Below are 18,088 nucleotides of genomic sequence, written 5' to 3'. Positions count from 1 at the left end.
GCACAGCGATGTCAGCATGGCATGGGTGCACTACAGAGACACCTGGCAAGGATAGGTCATCAATATCAGATTGATGCAATCCGAGACGCAGAACCCCCAGATGTAAGAAGTGTATGACGCTAAACAGCAGAGATGCAGTTTGTTGCCACTGCCGATGAATGCTGCAGACTGCCTCCTATTGAAGAGGACACAATACAGATTGGGACAATGGTCTCCTAATGCCTGAGGAGGTGGCAGCACAGATGGCACACTTAACAGTCCCCAGGTAAATCCTAGTGAGAAACTCAGACTAGGCACCTATCTCACCACAACCACACTTATATAGATTCAATGGTGGTAATTATTCGTTTAAGACACTATTAAAAAGTGAATCTGCCAGCAGGTTTTGCCATTTAGTCTGAGGACAGCACGAGTTAGGGGTTAAAAAAAAAAATCACAGGATTCATGTGTCACTTATCAAGATGTGTTGTATCACTATGACATTGTCTTTGCTGTGACTAGCTGGGTGTGGGCTTTTGTCTGACTCTGCCCCCTCCTGTGATAAGCAGCTCGCTGTCAATAGATAATGGACAAACAGTCTGGTGTGGGAGGGGTTAGCTTTCTCAGCTCTGCAGCATTCTACATCTAAAAACTCAGAACTGCTGCACCCAGTAAACTAAGTGATACATTGTTGGAATCGGCATCTGTCTCTACATCGTGCTTGCTCCCTGATTGGGGTAGCAAAAATTTGTATATAGCTTTTAACCCCTTCGCACCCGAGCCCGTTTTTGCCTTCGTGACCGGGCCAATTTTTTCAATTCTGACCAGTGTCACTTTATGAGGTCATAACTCTAGAACGCTTCAACGGATCTTACTGAGTCTGACAATGTTTTCTCATGACATATTGTACTTCATGATGGTGGTAAAAAATTTTAGATATGATCTGCACTTATTTGTTAAAAAAAATCAAAATTTGGCAAAAATTTAGAAAATTTTGCAATTTTCAAACTTTTAATTTTTATGCCCTTAAATCAGAGAGTGATATCGCACAAAATAGTTAATAAATAACATTTCCCACATGTCTACTTTACATCTGCACAATTTTGGAAACATAATTTTTTTTTTTTTAGGAAGTTATAAGGGTTAAAAGTTGACCAGCGATTTCTCATTTTTACAACAAAATTTGCAACACCATTTTTTTTAGGGACCACCTCACATTTGAAGTGAGTTTGGGGGGGTCAATATGACAGAAAATACCCAAAATTGACACCATTCTAAAAACTGCACCTCTCAATGTACTCAAAACCACATTCAAGAAGTTTATTAACCCTTCAGGTGCTTCACATGAATGAATGGAATATGGAAGGAAAAAATAAACATTTAACTTTTTTTCACAAACATTTTACTTCAAAATCATTTTTTTTTATTTTCACAAGTGTAAAAAAAGAAAATGAACCACTAAATTTTTTGTGCAATTTCTCCCGAATACGCCAATACCCCGTATGTGGGGCTAAACCACTGTTTGAGCACACGGCAGAGCTCAGAACGGAAGGAGTGCCGTTTGACTTTTTCAATGCAGAATTGGCTGGAATTGAGATCGGATGCCATGTCGCATTTGGAGAGCCCCTGATGTACCTAAACAGTGGAAACTCCCCACAAGTGACCCCATTTTGGAAATTAGACCCCCCCAAGGGACTTATCTAGATGTGTGGTGAGCACTTTGAACCCCCAAGTGTTTCACTAAAGTTTATAATGTAGAGCCGTGAAAATAAAAAAAAAATCATTTTTTTTCCACAAAAATGATCTTTTAGCCCCCAATTTTTATTTTCACAAGGGTAACAGGAGAAATTGGACCCTAAGAGTTGTTGTCCAATTTGTCCCGAGTATGCTGGTACCCTATATGTTGGAGAAAACTACTGTTTGGGCACACGGTGGGGCTCGGAAGGGAAGTAGTGACGTTCTGAAATGCAGACTTTGATGGAATGGTCTGTGGGTGTCATGTCGCGTTTGCAGAGCCCCTGATGTACCTAAACAGTGGAAACCCCCCACAAGTGACCCCATTTTGGAAACTAGACCCCCCAAGGAACTTATATAGATGTGTGGTGAGCACTTTGAACCCCCAAGTGTTTCAGTAAAGTTTATAATGTAGAGGCGTGAAAATAAAAAAATCATTTTTTTTCCACAAAAATGATCTTTTAGCCCCCAACTTTTATTTTCACAAGGGTAACGGGAGAAATTGGACCCTAAGAGTTGTTGTCCAATTTGTCCTGAGTCCTGAGTACGCTGGTACCCCATATGTGGGAGAAAACTACTGTTTGGGCACACGGTGGGGCTCGGAAGGGAAGTAGTGACGTTCTGAAATGCAGACTTTGATGGAATGGTCTGCGGGCGTCATATTGCATTTACAGAGCCCCTGATGTACCTAAACAGTGGAAACCCCCAATTCTAATTCCAACCCTAACCCCAACACACCCCTAACCCTAATCTCAGCCCTAACCATAACCCTAACCACAAACCTAACACCAACACACCCATAACCTTAATCCCAGCCCTAGCCCTAACCCTAGCCCTAGCCCCTGCGATCTGACTCATAGTAACGCCACTTCACCTCTGATCATCTGTCAGTGTGAGATCAGAGGAGAAGCAGCGTTACTATGTGACAAGATCGCTGCCTGGCACATAATTGTGAGATCAGAGGAGAAGTCGCGTTATTATGTGCCAGGCAGCGATCTTGTCACATAGTAACGCTGCTTCTCCTCTGATCTCACAATGACAGATGATCAGATTGATGCAATCCGAGACGCAGAACCCCCAGATGTAAGAAGTGTATGACGCTAAACAGCAGAGATGCAGTTTGTTGCCACTGCCGATGAATGCTGCAGACTGCCTCCTATTGAAGAGGACACAATACAGATTGGGACAATGGTCTCCTAATGCCTGAGGAGGTGGCAGCACAGATGGCACACTTAACAGTCCCCAGGTAAATCCTAGTGAGAAACTCAGACTAGGCACCTATCTCACCACAACCACACTTATATAGATTCAATGGTGGTAATTATTCGTTTAAGACACTATTAAAAAGTGAATCTGCCAGCAGGTTTTGCCATTTAGTCTGAGGACACAAGTGTTAAAAGAGAAAATCAACCACAAAATTTGTTGTACAATTTCTCCTGAATACGCCGATACCCCATATGTGGGGGTAAACCCCTTTTTCAGCACACGGCAGAGCTGGCAAGGGATGGAGCACCATTTGACTTTTTCAACGCAGAATTGGCTGGAATTAAGATCAGATGCCATGTTGCGTTCGGAGAGCCCTTAATGTGCCTAAACAGTGGAAAACTCCAACAAGTGACCCCATTTTGGAAACTAGACCCATTAAGGAACTTATCTAGATGTGTGGTGAGCACTTTGAACCTTCAAGTGCTTCACAGAAGTTTATAACGTAGAGCCGTGAAAATAAGAAATCCATTTTTTTTTCCACAAAAACGATCTTTTCGCCCCCAAATTTTTATTTTTACAAGGGTAACAGGAGAAATCATACGCCCACAGTTATTATGCGATTTGTCCTGAGTACGCCGATACCCCATATGTAGGGGGGAACCACTGTTTGGGCGCATGGGAGAGCTCGGAAGGGAAGGAGCGCCATTTTGGAATGCAGACTTTGATGGAATGGTCTGCGGGCATCATGTTGCGTTTGCAGAGCCCCTGATGGGCCTAAACAGTGGAAACCCCCCACAAGTGACCCCATTTTGGAAATTAGACCCCCTAAGGAACTTATCTAGATGTGTGGTGAGCACTTTGAACCCCCAAGCGCGTCACAGAAGTTTATAAACGCAGAGCCGTGAAAATAAAAAGTCTTTATTTCCACAAAAGTGATTTTTTAGACCCCAATTTTTAGACCCCCAATGTTGGTAAATAGTGGAAACCCCTCAATTCTTGCTCCAACCCTAACCCCAACACACCCCTAACCCTAATCCCAACCCTTAACCCTAGCCCAACCCAACCCTAATCCCAACCCTTAACCCTAGCCCAACCCTAATCCCAACCCTTAACCCTAGCCCAACCCTAATCCCAACCCTTAACCCTAGCCCAACCCTAATCCCAACCCTTAACCCTAGCCCAACCCTAATCCCAACCCTTAACCCTAGCCCAACCCTAATCCCAACCCTTAACCCTAGCCCAACCCTAATCCCAACCCTTAACCCTAGCCCAACCCTAATCCCAACCCTTAACCCTAGCCCAACCCTAATCCCAACCCTTAACCCTAGCCCAACCCTAATCCCAACCCTTAACCCTAGCCCAACCCTAATCCCAACCCTTAACCCTAGCCCAACCCTAATCCCAACCCTTAACCCTAGCCCAACCCTAATCCCAACCCTTAACCCTAGCCCAACCCTAATCCCAACCCTTAACCCTAGCCCAACCCTAATCCCAACCCTTAACCCTAGCCCAACCCTAATCCCAACCCTTAACCCTAGCCCAACCCTAATCCCAACCCTTAACCCTAGCCCAACCCTAATCCCAACCCTTAACCCTAGCCCAACCCAACCCTAATCCCAACCCTTAACCCTAGCCCAACCCAACCCTAATCCCAACCCTTAACCCTAGCCCAACCCAACCCTAATCCCAACCCTTAACCCTAGCCCAACCCTAATCCCAACCCTTAACCCTAGCCCAACCCTAATCCCAACCCTTAACCCTAGCCCAACCCTAATCCCAACCCTTAACCATATCCCAACCCTAATCCCAACCCTTAACCATAGCCCAACCCTAACCCTTAACCCTAGCCCAACCCTAACCCTTAACCCTAGCCCTAGCCCAACCCTAACCCTAGCCTAACCCTAGCCTAACCCTAGCCCTAGCCTAACCCTAGCCCTAGCCTAACCCTAGCCCTAGCCTAACCCTAGCCCTAGCCCTAGCCTAACCCTAGCCCTAGCCTAACCCTAGCCCTAGCCTAACCCTAACCCTAGCCTAACCCTAGCCCTAGCCTAACCCTAGCCTAACCCTAGCCTAACCCTAACCTAACCCTAGCCTAACCCTAGCCTAACCCTAGCCTAACCCTAGCCTAACCCTAGCCTAACCCTAGCCTAACCCTAACCCTAGCCTAACCCTAGCCTAACCCTAACCCTAGCCTAACCCTAGCCTAACCCTAGCCCTAGCCTAACCCTAGCCTAACCCTAGCCTAACCCTAGCCTAACCCTAGCCTAACCCTAGCCTAACCCTAACCCTAGCCTAACCCTAGCCTAACCCTAACCCTAGCCTAACCCTAGCCCTAGCCCTAGCCTAACCCTAGCCTAACCCTAGCCTAACCCTAGCCTAACCCTAGCCTAACCCTAGCCTAACCCTAGCCTAACCCTAGCCTAACCCTAGCCTAACCCTAACCTAACCCTTACCTAACCCTTATGGATAACTGAAAAAAAAAATATTTTTTTTATTTCATTATGTGTGCCTATATAAGGGGGTGATAAACGGGGGGGTTATGTACTATTTTTATTATTTTGATCACTATGATCGTTTATCATAGTGATCAAAATAATAAATGGAATCTGCCAGCCGGAGCCAGCAGATTCCCGGCGGGCGCACTGCGCATGCGCCCGCCATTTTCAAGATGGCGGCGCCCATCGGATGACGGCGGCGGGCGCGGGACCACCGGGAGGGGACGGAGGACAAGGGAGAGGTACCGGGAGGGGACCCTATTTCTCTATCCTCTGATGTGCGATCACATCAGAGGAAAGAGAAATTAAATGTAAAATCGCGGCTTTTTTTTTTTTTTTTGCGGTCGCCGTTATAGGGTTAATAACGGCGATCGCAAAAGCGGGGGTCGGTAAAAACCGACCGATTCATGTTCTCTGGGGTCTCGGCTACCCCTGGCAGCCGAGACCCCGGAGAAAATCCGACACTGGGGGGCGCTATTCACTTAAATCACAGCGCCGTGAATTAACGGCGCTGTGGTTTAAGTACCCTTAATTACCGCCATTAAAAGGCGTATCGGCGGTCGTTAAGGGGTTAAAGGGGGTTGTCTAGTTAAAACAAGTTACCACCCATCTGCAAAATAGTTAAAAACATGCTGATTGTGGGTTTCTGACCACTAAGAGCCGCACCAAATCGGCAGAGGTATTAAAAAAAACAAAACAAAAAAAAAAAAAAAACAACACACACCACATTCTCAACTGGAAACTTTTATCCCAGTTACAAAATGAAGCAAGACCATCGTTCTATCCATTCCATGAGGCCACTACCAGAAAATAACGATGGCAGCGTTCAGCAGTCCCATAGGGAATGAACACTTGTACTGCTGCTCCATAATTACCGAGTCTCAAGGGTTAGAACCCCACCCACCCCATCACCATTGACCTTGTGGACTGTTGAAAATTAGAGGATCAGGTTAAAACAAATTATTCTGTTTATGCCACAATCTCCCACATTACTGTTAAAGAACTGCTGTTGATCTTATATCTGTTAAAGGGGTTATCCGGTCTAGAATGAAAAGTCTGCAGTCACTGCACACGCACTGAGCACTGCAAGGATTCACCCGGCGTCAGCGCCTGGAAAAAGCCATCAAGTATGCAATATGCATACTTCTGAGCGAAACCTCGCTCAATACGAGTGTATACGGAGAAAATGTATTGGGGAAGGCCGCAGCCACTAGTCAGGCTCGGCCCGGGAGTATGCATATTGCATGCTTTACAGTCGTTCCCAGAACAGACAATGGCAAATCCTCGCAGTGCACAGTGCCCCTGCGCTGGGAGGATTCCCAAGTCTGCGGTCACACAGTGACCGCAGAATTTTCATTCTGAACTGGACAACCCCTCTAAGGATCTCAAACAGCTATGATAATGTTCTCCCCTACTATCAGAACATTTTTCCAACAGATATCTCTTAAGGCTGTGTGCACACGGTGCGGATTCTGCTGCGTTTCTGCAGCGGTTTTTCCCCTGCGGAAACGCAGCAGTTCCGCTGACCAAGTACAGTACAATGAAACCCTATGGAGTTACAAAAACGCTGTGCTGACGGTGCGGTTTTTTCCGTGCGGTTTTGCTGCGGTTTACAAACCGCAGCATGTCAATTGTTTGTGCGGTTTCCGCAGCGGTTTCATACCTCTACCATAGTAGAGGTGTGAAACCGCAGGTCACTTTACCTGCGTTTCCGCGCGGAAAAAACCGCAGCGGAATCCGCAATGTGTGCACATAGCCTAACTCTCCATATAAAATAGCCGAAAATTCATGCGTTTTCATTTGGGACAGTTGTAAAACCTGCTATAAGATTAATATGAAAACAGGTTATAGGCTTGCATAACAGAGAGGAAGATAGCCGAATTGGGAGGTCTTCTCATACATACTAAATGGCCAGCGAATTCCACCGACTTATCTAATGTATACTGGTCCGTAAAAGCTATGTTAAAGCAAGCCAAGCCCAACCGATATGACATCTAAATGGGAAAATTTCACACGGCTCCGCCAACAATCTAAAGCGGTGTTCACAAACAGCAGCCATGGTATGTGCATAAGGCCACGTGCACACATTCAGTATTTGGTGAGTTTTTTACCCCAGTATCTGTAAGCCAAAACCAGGAGTGGGTGAAAAATGCAGAAGTGGTGACGTGTTTCTATTATGCTTTTCCTCTGACCGTTCCACTCCTGGTTTTGGCTGACAAACACTGAGGTAAAAAACTCAAATACTCAATGTGTGCACATGGCCCAACAGTAATTTTCCCAGACAAGGCTTTGAAAATGGTACTATACTAGATCACTCGCATAGTCTGCCACTGCTCGGCAGTGCGAGACCTCTTTACTGGATGAGCGAGCGCTTTTCTTGCTCGCTGGCAGCCCGGTTTCCACAGAACGATAAGCATGAAACAAGCAATTTTTAAACAACGCTTGTTCAGAATCCTACACTGTATGTGTCATTTAAGAGACCATCGGTTGAGTTCCCACTAGACTCCTTTTCCAACAGTTCTAGACCGAGAAAGTAGTATAAAAAGATAGCCAAATAAGTAAGATCGTTACAAGGGTGACAGAGGGAATCATTTCTTGGCGAAGTCACCAAATAAGATCGTATTCTACCAAATGAAACTGCCCACTCATTCATGTTTCAAAAATTTATTTTTTAGTAGTAAATGCAAGTTTAATATTGGATTTTTTTCTCTCCAAGGGCAAAACATTTTCCATAATATGAATGAATTATTTTGGAAACAAGAACCTGTAGGAAACGCTCTTATGAGCTGCTTTCTAGACAATTGTTCCAATAGCTTTTAAAAAAAAAAAAAAAAAAATTAAAATACTCATTGAAGGTCTATGGTCATTCCCTGGGGCTACAGTTTTGTCCGTGGACATACTGTACAAACTGCAGTCTATACTGATCACAATCCTCACCTCGAGGACAGAACAACAGTGGAATGTATACCCAAATGTTTCACTACTTTCTGAAAGAAATGAGCAGGATTTGTAAGTCAGGGGAAACCAGTTTAAACTTTCCACTCAAGTACTTAGGAAACACTGGGTTTGGCACACGTCCCATCTACTCCCTTTGTAGCCTGGGCGTGCTGCCAGATTTCAGCGAAAAGGAGCGGCCGATTTCCATATTTCTAACCACTCCTAGTTACAAGCCCAAAAGGTAAAATTATGTCACTGTAGCTCTTAATGTAGGTAATAAAACCAAGAGCTCAGATCAGCAGTATTGAATACAGAGAGCCATCATTTGTGCCCTCCAGTAGGGACCTGCCAATGCACCAAAACCTACTTCATAACTGCTTCTTGGGAATACGTTTCCTGAAATTAATCTGCATGTAAACAGTGATGCCAGCACTGACATGAAACCACAACCATTTGTAAGAGGGTAGAAGTCAAACGAACCCCATGGACGTAGCGATATTAACACTAGGCATTGGAAATTAAATTTGTGCCATTTCTAATTGAAAGCTAGTGGGGTTTTAATCTAGTTTACACATCTCCTAGAGCACTCACAGCTACAAAAGATAAAGTATGTACATGAGAAATAGAAATAATGTAATAGAAATGGGCCAAAAATACACTAACAAGGCCGAAAGAGTTGGCACACTTAAAATTGTTCCAGAAAATGAAGTATTTTCCCCTGAAAAATATTGCAATTACACATGTTTTGTTGTACACGTTTATTTCCCTTGTATGTATTGGAACAAAAAAAAATAAAAAACGTCAAGAGGACATAATTTCACATTGTTGGCACTCTCAATATTTGGTTGCACACCCTTTGGAATAATTAGCTGCAATCAATCACTTTCTATAACCATCAACAAGCTTCTTATATCTCTCAGCTGAAATTTTGAAGCACTTTTCTTTTGCAAACTGCTCCAGGTCTCTAAGGGTGTGTGCACACGCTGCGGATTCTGCTGCGGATTGATCCGCGCGGATTTTGCAAAATCCGCAGGTAAAAAGACCTGCGGTTTATCTGCGGTTTTGCCCTGCGGTTTATCACCTCTACAATGGAGGAGATGGTTAACTGCAGCGGAATCCGCAGAAAGAATTGACATGTCCATTCTTTCTGCGGATTAGAAACTGCAGCAATTCCGCACCGTCTGCACTGCGGTTTCCATTTCCCATAAGATATTATGGTACCGCAGCGTGTGCACACACCCTTATATTTGAAGGGTGTTTTCTCCCAACAGCAGTTTTAAGATCTCTCCACGAGTGTTCAAAGGGAATTTAGATCCAGACTTATTGCTGGTAGCTTCTGAACTCTCCAGAACTTTGTTCCCATCTGTTTCTGGTTGCTTCTTGAAGTACGGTTGGGTTCATTGTCCTGACCTAGCCTTCTAACATTGGGCACTACATTGCGACCCAAAATCCTTTGGTAATCTTCAGATTTCATAATGCATTGCACACAGTGTCAAGGTACCCAGCACCAGCAAAACAACCCCAAAACAGCTTTGAACCTCCACCATATTTGACTGTGGGAACTGTGTTCTTTTCTTTGCAGACCTCATTCCGTTTTCGGTAAACAGTAGAATGGTGTGCTTTATCCAAAAAGCTCTATACTGGTCTCATCTGTCCACAAGACTCTTTTACAGAAGGAATTTGGCTTACTCACGTACATTTTGGCAAACTGCAGTCTATTTTTTTCCTATCTGTCAGCAGTGGGGTCCTCCTGGGTCTCCTGCCAGAGTGTTTCATTTCATTCAAATGTTGACAGACAGTTCACGCTGACACTGACACACCTGTAGGATAGCTTGAATTTCTTTGGAACTTGATTGGAGCTGCTTACCAACCATCAGGACTATCCTGTGCTGCAACCTTTCATCAATTTTTCTCTGCTGTATAGGAAGATTAGCTACAGTGCCATGGGTCGTAAACTTCTTGATTATATTGCGCATCATGGACAAAAGAACATTAAGATCACTGGAGATGGACTTGTAACTGAGATTGCTGATATTGGTTCCCAAGTCCTCAGATAGTTCTTTTCTGCTCTCCTTGCTTAGTGTGGCATACACACTGGAAAGATTGAGTCAACATCTCCCCTTTTTAAATTGTTTCAGATGCGATTTCCATATTACCCACACCTGTTACTTGCCACGGGCAAGTTTGAATAAGTAACATGCTTGCAAAAAGTTGTTTACCCACAATTTTGGAAAGGTGCCAACAATTTTGTTCAGCCCATTTTGGGAGTTTTTTCTGAAATTAGGTCCAATTGGCCTTTTTTCCCCCTTTTTTGTGTTGTTCCAATACACACAAAGGAAATAAACATGTGTATAACAAAACATGTTTAATTGTAATAATTTTCTGGAACAATTTTACAGGGTGCCAACACTTACAACCAAGACTGTACACACAACCATTTTATTACTATTGCAGAAGCAGGCCAAAAGTATAAATTTACTTGAGAAGTATAACACAATCAATGAAGTATGGTTTGCACTTATAGTCTACTTTTAAGGGCTTATCCAGGACTTTATTATTTATTTTTTTAACTTTAGGGCCAAGAACTAACAGGCATGCGTATAAACTCGAATATAAGCCGAGATTTTCAGCCCGTTTTTTGGGGCTGAAAGTCCCCCTCTCGGCTTATATTCGAGTCATATACACCGGGGGGTCAGATGGGGAGGGGGGGCGGGGGTGTCAGGTCATACTTACCCGTCCTGACGCTGTCTCTTGAGCCCCCAGCTTCTCCCCGTGCTCTCTTCCTGCCTTCAGCGGTCACGTGGTGCCGCTCATTAAAACTCATGAATATGCGCATATTAATGAGCGGCACCACGTGACCGCTGAAGGCAGGAAGAGAGAGCGCGGAGAAGCTGGGGGCTCAAGACAGCGTCAGGACGGGTAAGTATGGCGATACTCACCTGTCCTGCGTCCATGGCTGCTTGCTGCTGTCTGTCATCGGTCACTGACTTCAGACAGCAGAGGGCGCGGTGACGTGGTTAGTGCGCGCCGCGCCCCCTGCAGTGTGAACGTCACTGACCGATGACGTGGCAGATAGCGGGGAGCAGCCATGGACGCAGGACAGGTGAGAATCTGACACCCAGCGACGGAGAGGTGAGTATGTCATTTTTTTATTTTTACATGCGGCAGCACATGGGGGAATAATCTTAGGAGCTTCTAATGGGGGCAGCACATGGGGGAACAATATGGAGCTTCTAATGGGGGCAGCACATGGGGGAACAATATGGAGCTTCTAATGGGGGCAGCACATGGGGGAACAATATGGAGCTTCTAATGGGGGCAGTATATGGGGGAACAATATGGAGCTTCTAATGGGGGCAGCATATGGGGGAACAATATGGAGCTTCTAATGGGGGAACAATATGGAGCTTCTAATGGGGGCAGTATATGGGGTAACAATATGGAGCTTCTAATGGGGGGCAGTGTATGGGGGAACAATATGGAGCTTCTAATGGGGGCAGCACATGGGGGAACAATATGGAGCTTCTAATGGGGGCAGCACATGGGGGAACAATATGGAGCTTCTAATGGGGGCAGCATATGGGGGAACAATATGGAGCTTCTAATGGGGGCAGCATATGGGGGAACAATATGGAGCTTCTAATGGGGGCAGCATATGGGGGAACAATATGGAGCTTCTAATGGGGGCAGCATATGGGGGAACAATATGGAGCTTCTAATGGGGGCAGCATATGGGGGAACAATATGGAGCTTCTAATGGGGGCAGTATATGGGGGAACAATATGGAGCTTCTAATGGGGGTAGTATATGGGGGAATAATCTATGGAGCTTCTTATGGGGGCAGTGTATGGGGGAATAATCTATGGAGCTTCTTATGGGGGAAGCATATGGGGAATAATCTATGGAGCATTTCCCACCCTAGACTTATACTTGAGTCAATAAGTTTTCCCAGTTTTTTGTGGCAAAATTAGGGGGGGGGTCGGCTTATACTCGGGTCGGCTTATACTCGAGTATATACGGTAGTCGCCAACTACCTGCCTGATGTGCCCGGCTCCGATCTCTGCCGGTACAGATTGCTTCTGCTGGCGATTCAGCGGCTTCTGTTAAGATCACATCGACAGAGCTGCATCTTCTCTTCCGCTCTGTTGACGGTGCGTGACAGCAAACATGTTAATTGACAGCCACCTCCAGCTGGCTAAGGGTACTGTCACACTTAGCGATGTACCAGCGATCCCGACCAGCGATATGACGCAGTCAGGTTCGCAGGTACATCGCTAAGTGGTCGCTAGTGAGCTGCCACACAGGCAGATCTCACCAGCATCATCGCTGGGGTCGGGGGTCGCTACTTACCTGTCACACTAAGCGATCCTGACGTCCTCCCGCCCGCGTCCATGCTCGTGGCTCGTTTCTCCACAGGAAGCGCCGCAGGTAGCTGACGACGAGAAACAGTCCAGGACGTTCTCGCGCGATCAGCGATAACGAGCGGGTCGTAGGTAAGTATCAGACATAGCGATAATCGCTAGCAATGTCGCTATAACATCACAAGTTATAGCGATATCGCTTAGTGTGACAGTACCTTGACTGTAGTGAGGCAGCTGTTAATCAGTCCTACCTCGTTAACAGAAGTCTGGACAAAGTGCTGCTCTGCTGATGTGGAGCAGCTGAATCGCCAGCACAGGGTAGAACAAGCAGGTAGTTGCATCTGTTAGCAACTAATTTCCTGTTAATCTATATATTTTGTTATACTATGGGGCTGAAAAAAACAAAAAAACAAATAGACCTGGATATCCCCTTTAAAAAGGTAAGTTGTCAGTCGATTGCATTGCTTCTCTCAAATGCTGGAGATGAGAATATTCTCAGGGGCACCCAGCTGGCTTTCCTAGGCAGCACTACATTTGATTAACATGCCTCTCCTGACTTACATAAATGGAAGAGAACCATCAACTAGGGCTGTGCACTGCAAATGAGTAGTCTAATCTCTGCTTATAGTCCCTGGCTGGATCTTCCTACTATAAACTTAAAGATACATGGGTGCAATTGCAGAGCCAGGCTCTGTTTCATGCTGCCCGTTTTTTTGGGCAGCATGAATTGAATGACAGGTTCCCTTTAATGCATCTTCTGGAAAATGTATAACGGACATGAGGGGGCAATATATTAAACCCGTGCAATTTGGGTGCAAGATTCTCCCCCAGAGCAGGGTACACCAAATTCATCAACAGGACACACTCCTTGTCCATAAATTTGCTGAAGTGGAAAGATGCCAGTTTAGATTTTGATAAATGTGTGCTTAGAGCAAACCTGAAGAACCACACATTAGTACATGTTAAAAAAAAAAAAGTAGTGCAGTGGGGGTTCAACCATGCCACTGATAAATCTCCCTCAAACTAGAATTAAGGTGATGTCCAGCCTTGGAGAAATTTTCAGCAAGCAATGCAACTTGCTGAATCCTAGGAATGGGTACTATATCCTTAAGCCCCCGTTACACACTGCGATATCGCTAGCAATATCGCTGTAAAGTCACCGATTTTGTGACGTTACAGCGATATTACTAGCGATATCGCTGCATGTGATACTTACCTCCGACCGGCTCCCCCGCTGGTTATCACTGATCGCGCGAGAAGCTGCTGGATCATTTCTCGTCGTCCACTTCCTGCGGCGCCTCCTGCTGTGACGACGAGCGACGCGTGGAGCCGGGCGGGAGGACGCAGGATCGCCGCGTCTGACAGGTAAGTAGCGATCCCCGTCCCCAGCGATGTCGCTGGTGAGATCTGCCTGTTTGGCAGCTCACTAGCGACCACCCAGCGATGCACCAGCGATCCTGACCGCGTCATATCGCTGGTCGGGATCGCTGGTGAGTCGCTAGGTGTAACGGTACCCTTATAGTCTGGCTTTGCTTGCTGGATCAAGCAGTTGTCACACAACCAGATGTATGATCTAGATAAGATTTTTTTTCACTTCTACAGCGCCAACAGATTCAGTAGCACTTTACAATTCAGAGACAATACTTGCAGTCACATGATGAGGAGCTATCATCCCCTTACTAAATGTTATAATACGAGCTATACTACATATGGCTAGAATTCAGTAAGGTGTAGTGCTTGCTGAAAATTAAACCAGAGCTGGACAACCCCTTTATTAAAAAAAAAAAAAAAAAAAAAAAAAAAAAAAGCACAATTTCTCCCCCCAGGTAATATGGGAAGGTACTACAAACCTAGAAACACATTCTTGCTTCACCCAGTAGGGAAGGAAACAAATGCATGTAACCAAACACCAGTGTTATTAGCAGGCATATGGCTCTTGCAGAACAAGCTGCGAGGCATTCCCAAATACAGCAGCGATTTAAATGGAGGATAGATCAAATTGCAAATATTCCTAGCTCATTAGTCAATGGACTTTTTCCACTTCAAAACCAAATGACATTTTGCTTTTTCTTAGTCATTTTACTGAATTAGATGATGATCTAATGAGTGTCTGTGCTTAGATCCAGGGTGCGATTCCTTCCTCCGACCAGTCATGATTCACCTTACTCTTAGGCTATGTGCACACGGTGCACATTCTGTTTAGGAATTTTCCGCACAGAATTCACTAAATCCGCAGGTCAAATGACCTGCATTTTTCCTGCGGATTTAGTGCATTTTTTGTGCGGTTTTCCCCCTGCAGATTTCTAGAATGGAGCAGGTGGAAAACTGCAGCAAAACCGCACAAAAGAAGTCACATGCTGCAGTTACCATTCCGCACCAAATCTGCGAGGAAAAAATGCACCATGTGCACAGCGGATTTTATTTTACATAGAAAAGAATGGCACTGTACATCACATGCAGTTCTGCTGCGAATCCGCAGCAGAATCCGCACCGTGTGCACAGAGCCTTAAAGAGCTCCTTGCTTTCACAACCTGTGTTTATGTAACTTAGTACCAGAAGTGCCGATACTTTGTAATACACAGACATACAAATCCGTATGGCAGGTTGTAGGGAAGCTTTGTGTCAAATCAATTTCAATGAAAACAACACTTAAATCTTTGCTGAGTGCAAATGTCATGAACTGTGCATTTAAAAAAAACAAAAAAAAAACTTAACTCCACTAAAAACAAAGTGCTGTGCAGAGCCGCAGTCTCGCTGTACCAAAGCCCTATTCTCAGGTCCCAGCTATTGGTGATTAAAATGCATTTCTAGGAATAACCCTTTAAAGAAAATCGCCATGTACAAGTTGACAGTGTAAACTGAGCACACAGGCCAGAAGGGAATATAGGTCCTATAAAATCAGGACTTTGCAGAATCTGAAGCTTAATCATAACTGCTTTTTAGGGTGCTTGGTGCACCCTTGATGTGGCTAAGAGGCTCCCTGCACCATTCAGCCCACTGGTTTTGCAAATCCTCACTTCTCACACCTCAGCACTGGAGCAAGCACAGACTGCAGAGAAAGATCAGGCTAGCCAGTGCTGAAAAACCAGTGACAGAGACTGAGACATGCAAGAATCAGTGGACAGAAGAGTGCTCCAAGACTGCTGGCCACATTAAGGGTGCATGGAGCACCGTAGTTGGCTATTTGATTAAACGTCCATTTCTGCAGAACGGAGCCAGTAATGAGAGCACTAGAATAGCCATTTTTAATAGGGATATATCCCCAAAAAGGCTGTGTGCTTAGTTTACACCTTGGTCTCAAACTCCCCTTAAAAGAGAATCTGACAGCTGATCCATGCAGCCCAGTCCATAGGCAGCATATATCAGACACTGGCTGTACAATTAAATCCACATGCATTTGAAATTCCTCAACGTTTCAGAGTTCGGGAAAAATATAGTTTAAAAGTCACAGGGCACCGAGCCATACAGGAGACTTGCCAGACCGGTGAGTCCATGGCGGCTTCTCCCAGTCCGATGCCAGTGATTGACAGGTCTCTCCCTGCGTGCACATGTAGAGACCGGTCACTCTAGGGGAGAGTGCGGGAGAAGCCACCAAGGGCCTGCCTGTCCAATAAGTCTCATGTGTGTCCTGGTTACCAGTGGCATTAAACTATATTTTTCTCTGAAATGCAGAAGTGGATACAAACATATGGATGAAATTATGCAGCCAGCATCTGATACATGCTGACCTTGGAGCAGGCAGCATGCATCAGCTGTCAGGTTCCTTTTAATGGTACAATTTATACACTGTGTTGCAAATTATTATGCAAAAAAATATTTCCTCCTATTTTCTCTAAATTACCTATATGAATTGCAATCATAGTTGTTTTCCAGTCATCTAATAGTCTAGTATAATTGCAATGTTTTTGAACAAACTGCCTATGAAAACAGTATATTTTTAAAAATAATAAACACTCAAAATGCATGTTCCAAATTATGAACAGCTGAGTTTTCAACCTTTTTATTTTGAACAAAAAAATGGTCAATTGTGAAATTATAAGCATTATCAGCTTATTACAAAATGAAATCAAACAGTTTTCAAGTCAAAACTTTATTCTAGGTGATGTTACATTTGCACATAGGACCCCTTGTTCGAAAGAAGCTTCTGAACTCTCTCGTCCATTGAATTTGTCAGTTTTTGGATGGTTTGTGCTTCAATTGTTTTGCTTGTGGACAGAATACCCTCCCAGAGCTGTTGCTTAGATGTGAACTGCCTCCCGCCATCATAGACACTCCTTTTGATGATGCTCCAGAGGTTCTCAATGGGGTTGAGGTCAGGGGAAGATGGTGGCCACACCATAAGTCTGTCCTCTTTTATGCCCATAGCAGCCAGAGATGCAGATGTGTTATTTGCAGCATGAGACGGTGCATTATCATGCATGAAAATGATCTTGCTGGGGAAAGCACGGTTCTTCCTCTTGAACCATGGCAGGAAGTGCTGTTTTAGAAACTCCACATAGATTATGGAGTTCATCTTTACCCCTTCAGGGATCCTAAAGGGGCCATCAAACCCCTCTCCCCATGATTCCAGCCCAAAACATTACTCCACCTCCTCCTTGTTGGCGCCTTAGCCGTGTTTTCATGGGGTGTCCATCAACCAGCCATCCTCCACTCCATCCATCTGGACCATCGAGTGTTGCACGGCACTCATCGGTGAACAAAACAATTCGGAAGTCAGTCTTCATGTATCGTTTGGCCCACTGGAGCCGTTTCTGCTTGTGTGCAGTGGACAGAGGTGGTCGACAGGATGGCTTACGCACAGCTGCAAACCTCTGAAGGACCCTGCATCTTGTTGTTCGGGGGACATTGGAGGCACCAGCAGCTTCAAAAACTTGTCTACTGCTATGACAAGGCATTTTTGCAGCTGCTCTTTTAACCTGACAATTGCCTGTTGGAAAGAGTCCTCAATTTTTCCTTATCAGCACGCACACGTGTGTGCTGGGAATCAGCTACATACTTCTTGATTGTGCGATGATCACGATGAAGTGTCTTGGCAATGTTGATTGTAGTCATGCCTTGACCTAAATACCCCACAATTTGTTGCTTCTCAGCAGCAGACACATCCTTTTTCTTTCCCATTTTGGCAAAAAATATAGGCTGCTTAATAATGTGGAACAGCCTTCTTAAGTAGTCTTGCCTTTATTTGGACACACCTGCCAAACTAATTTGCACAGGTATCTGCAATTGCTTTCAGTGATATAAAGAGCCCTGACACACATCACCATCAATGAGTTTAAATGACAAAAAAATTCTAACCTTATCACTCCTAAACTCTTTTTGCATAATAATTTGGAACAGTGTATTTAGTATTTACACAAGTCTGCTTTTCCAAAAATA

At 44.8% G+C, this 18,088-nt stretch overlaps 1 protein-coding gene across 2 annotated transcripts in view; it reads right to left on the bottom strand.

Moving 5' to 3' along the window:
• The window catches only part of MED13 (mediator complex subunit 13), a 158,959-nt gene that overhangs the window by 124,282 nt on the left and 16,589 nt on the right, over nucleotides 1-18,088 (bottom strand). The gene's annotated exons all lie outside the window — the stretch shown is intronic.

The sequence above is a fragment of the Dendrobates tinctorius genome, unplaced genomic scaffold (genome assembly GCF_039654945.1).
Source record: "Dendrobates tinctorius isolate UK_male_01 unplaced genomic scaffold, ASM3965494v1 ptg000007l, whole genome shotgun sequence".
Taxonomy (NCBI): Eukaryota; Metazoa; Chordata; class Amphibia; order Anura; family Dendrobatidae; genus Dendrobates; species Dendrobates tinctorius.
The sequence above is the reverse complement of the archived record's forward strand: the minus strand, read 5'-3'. Positions and strand labels throughout refer to the sequence as shown.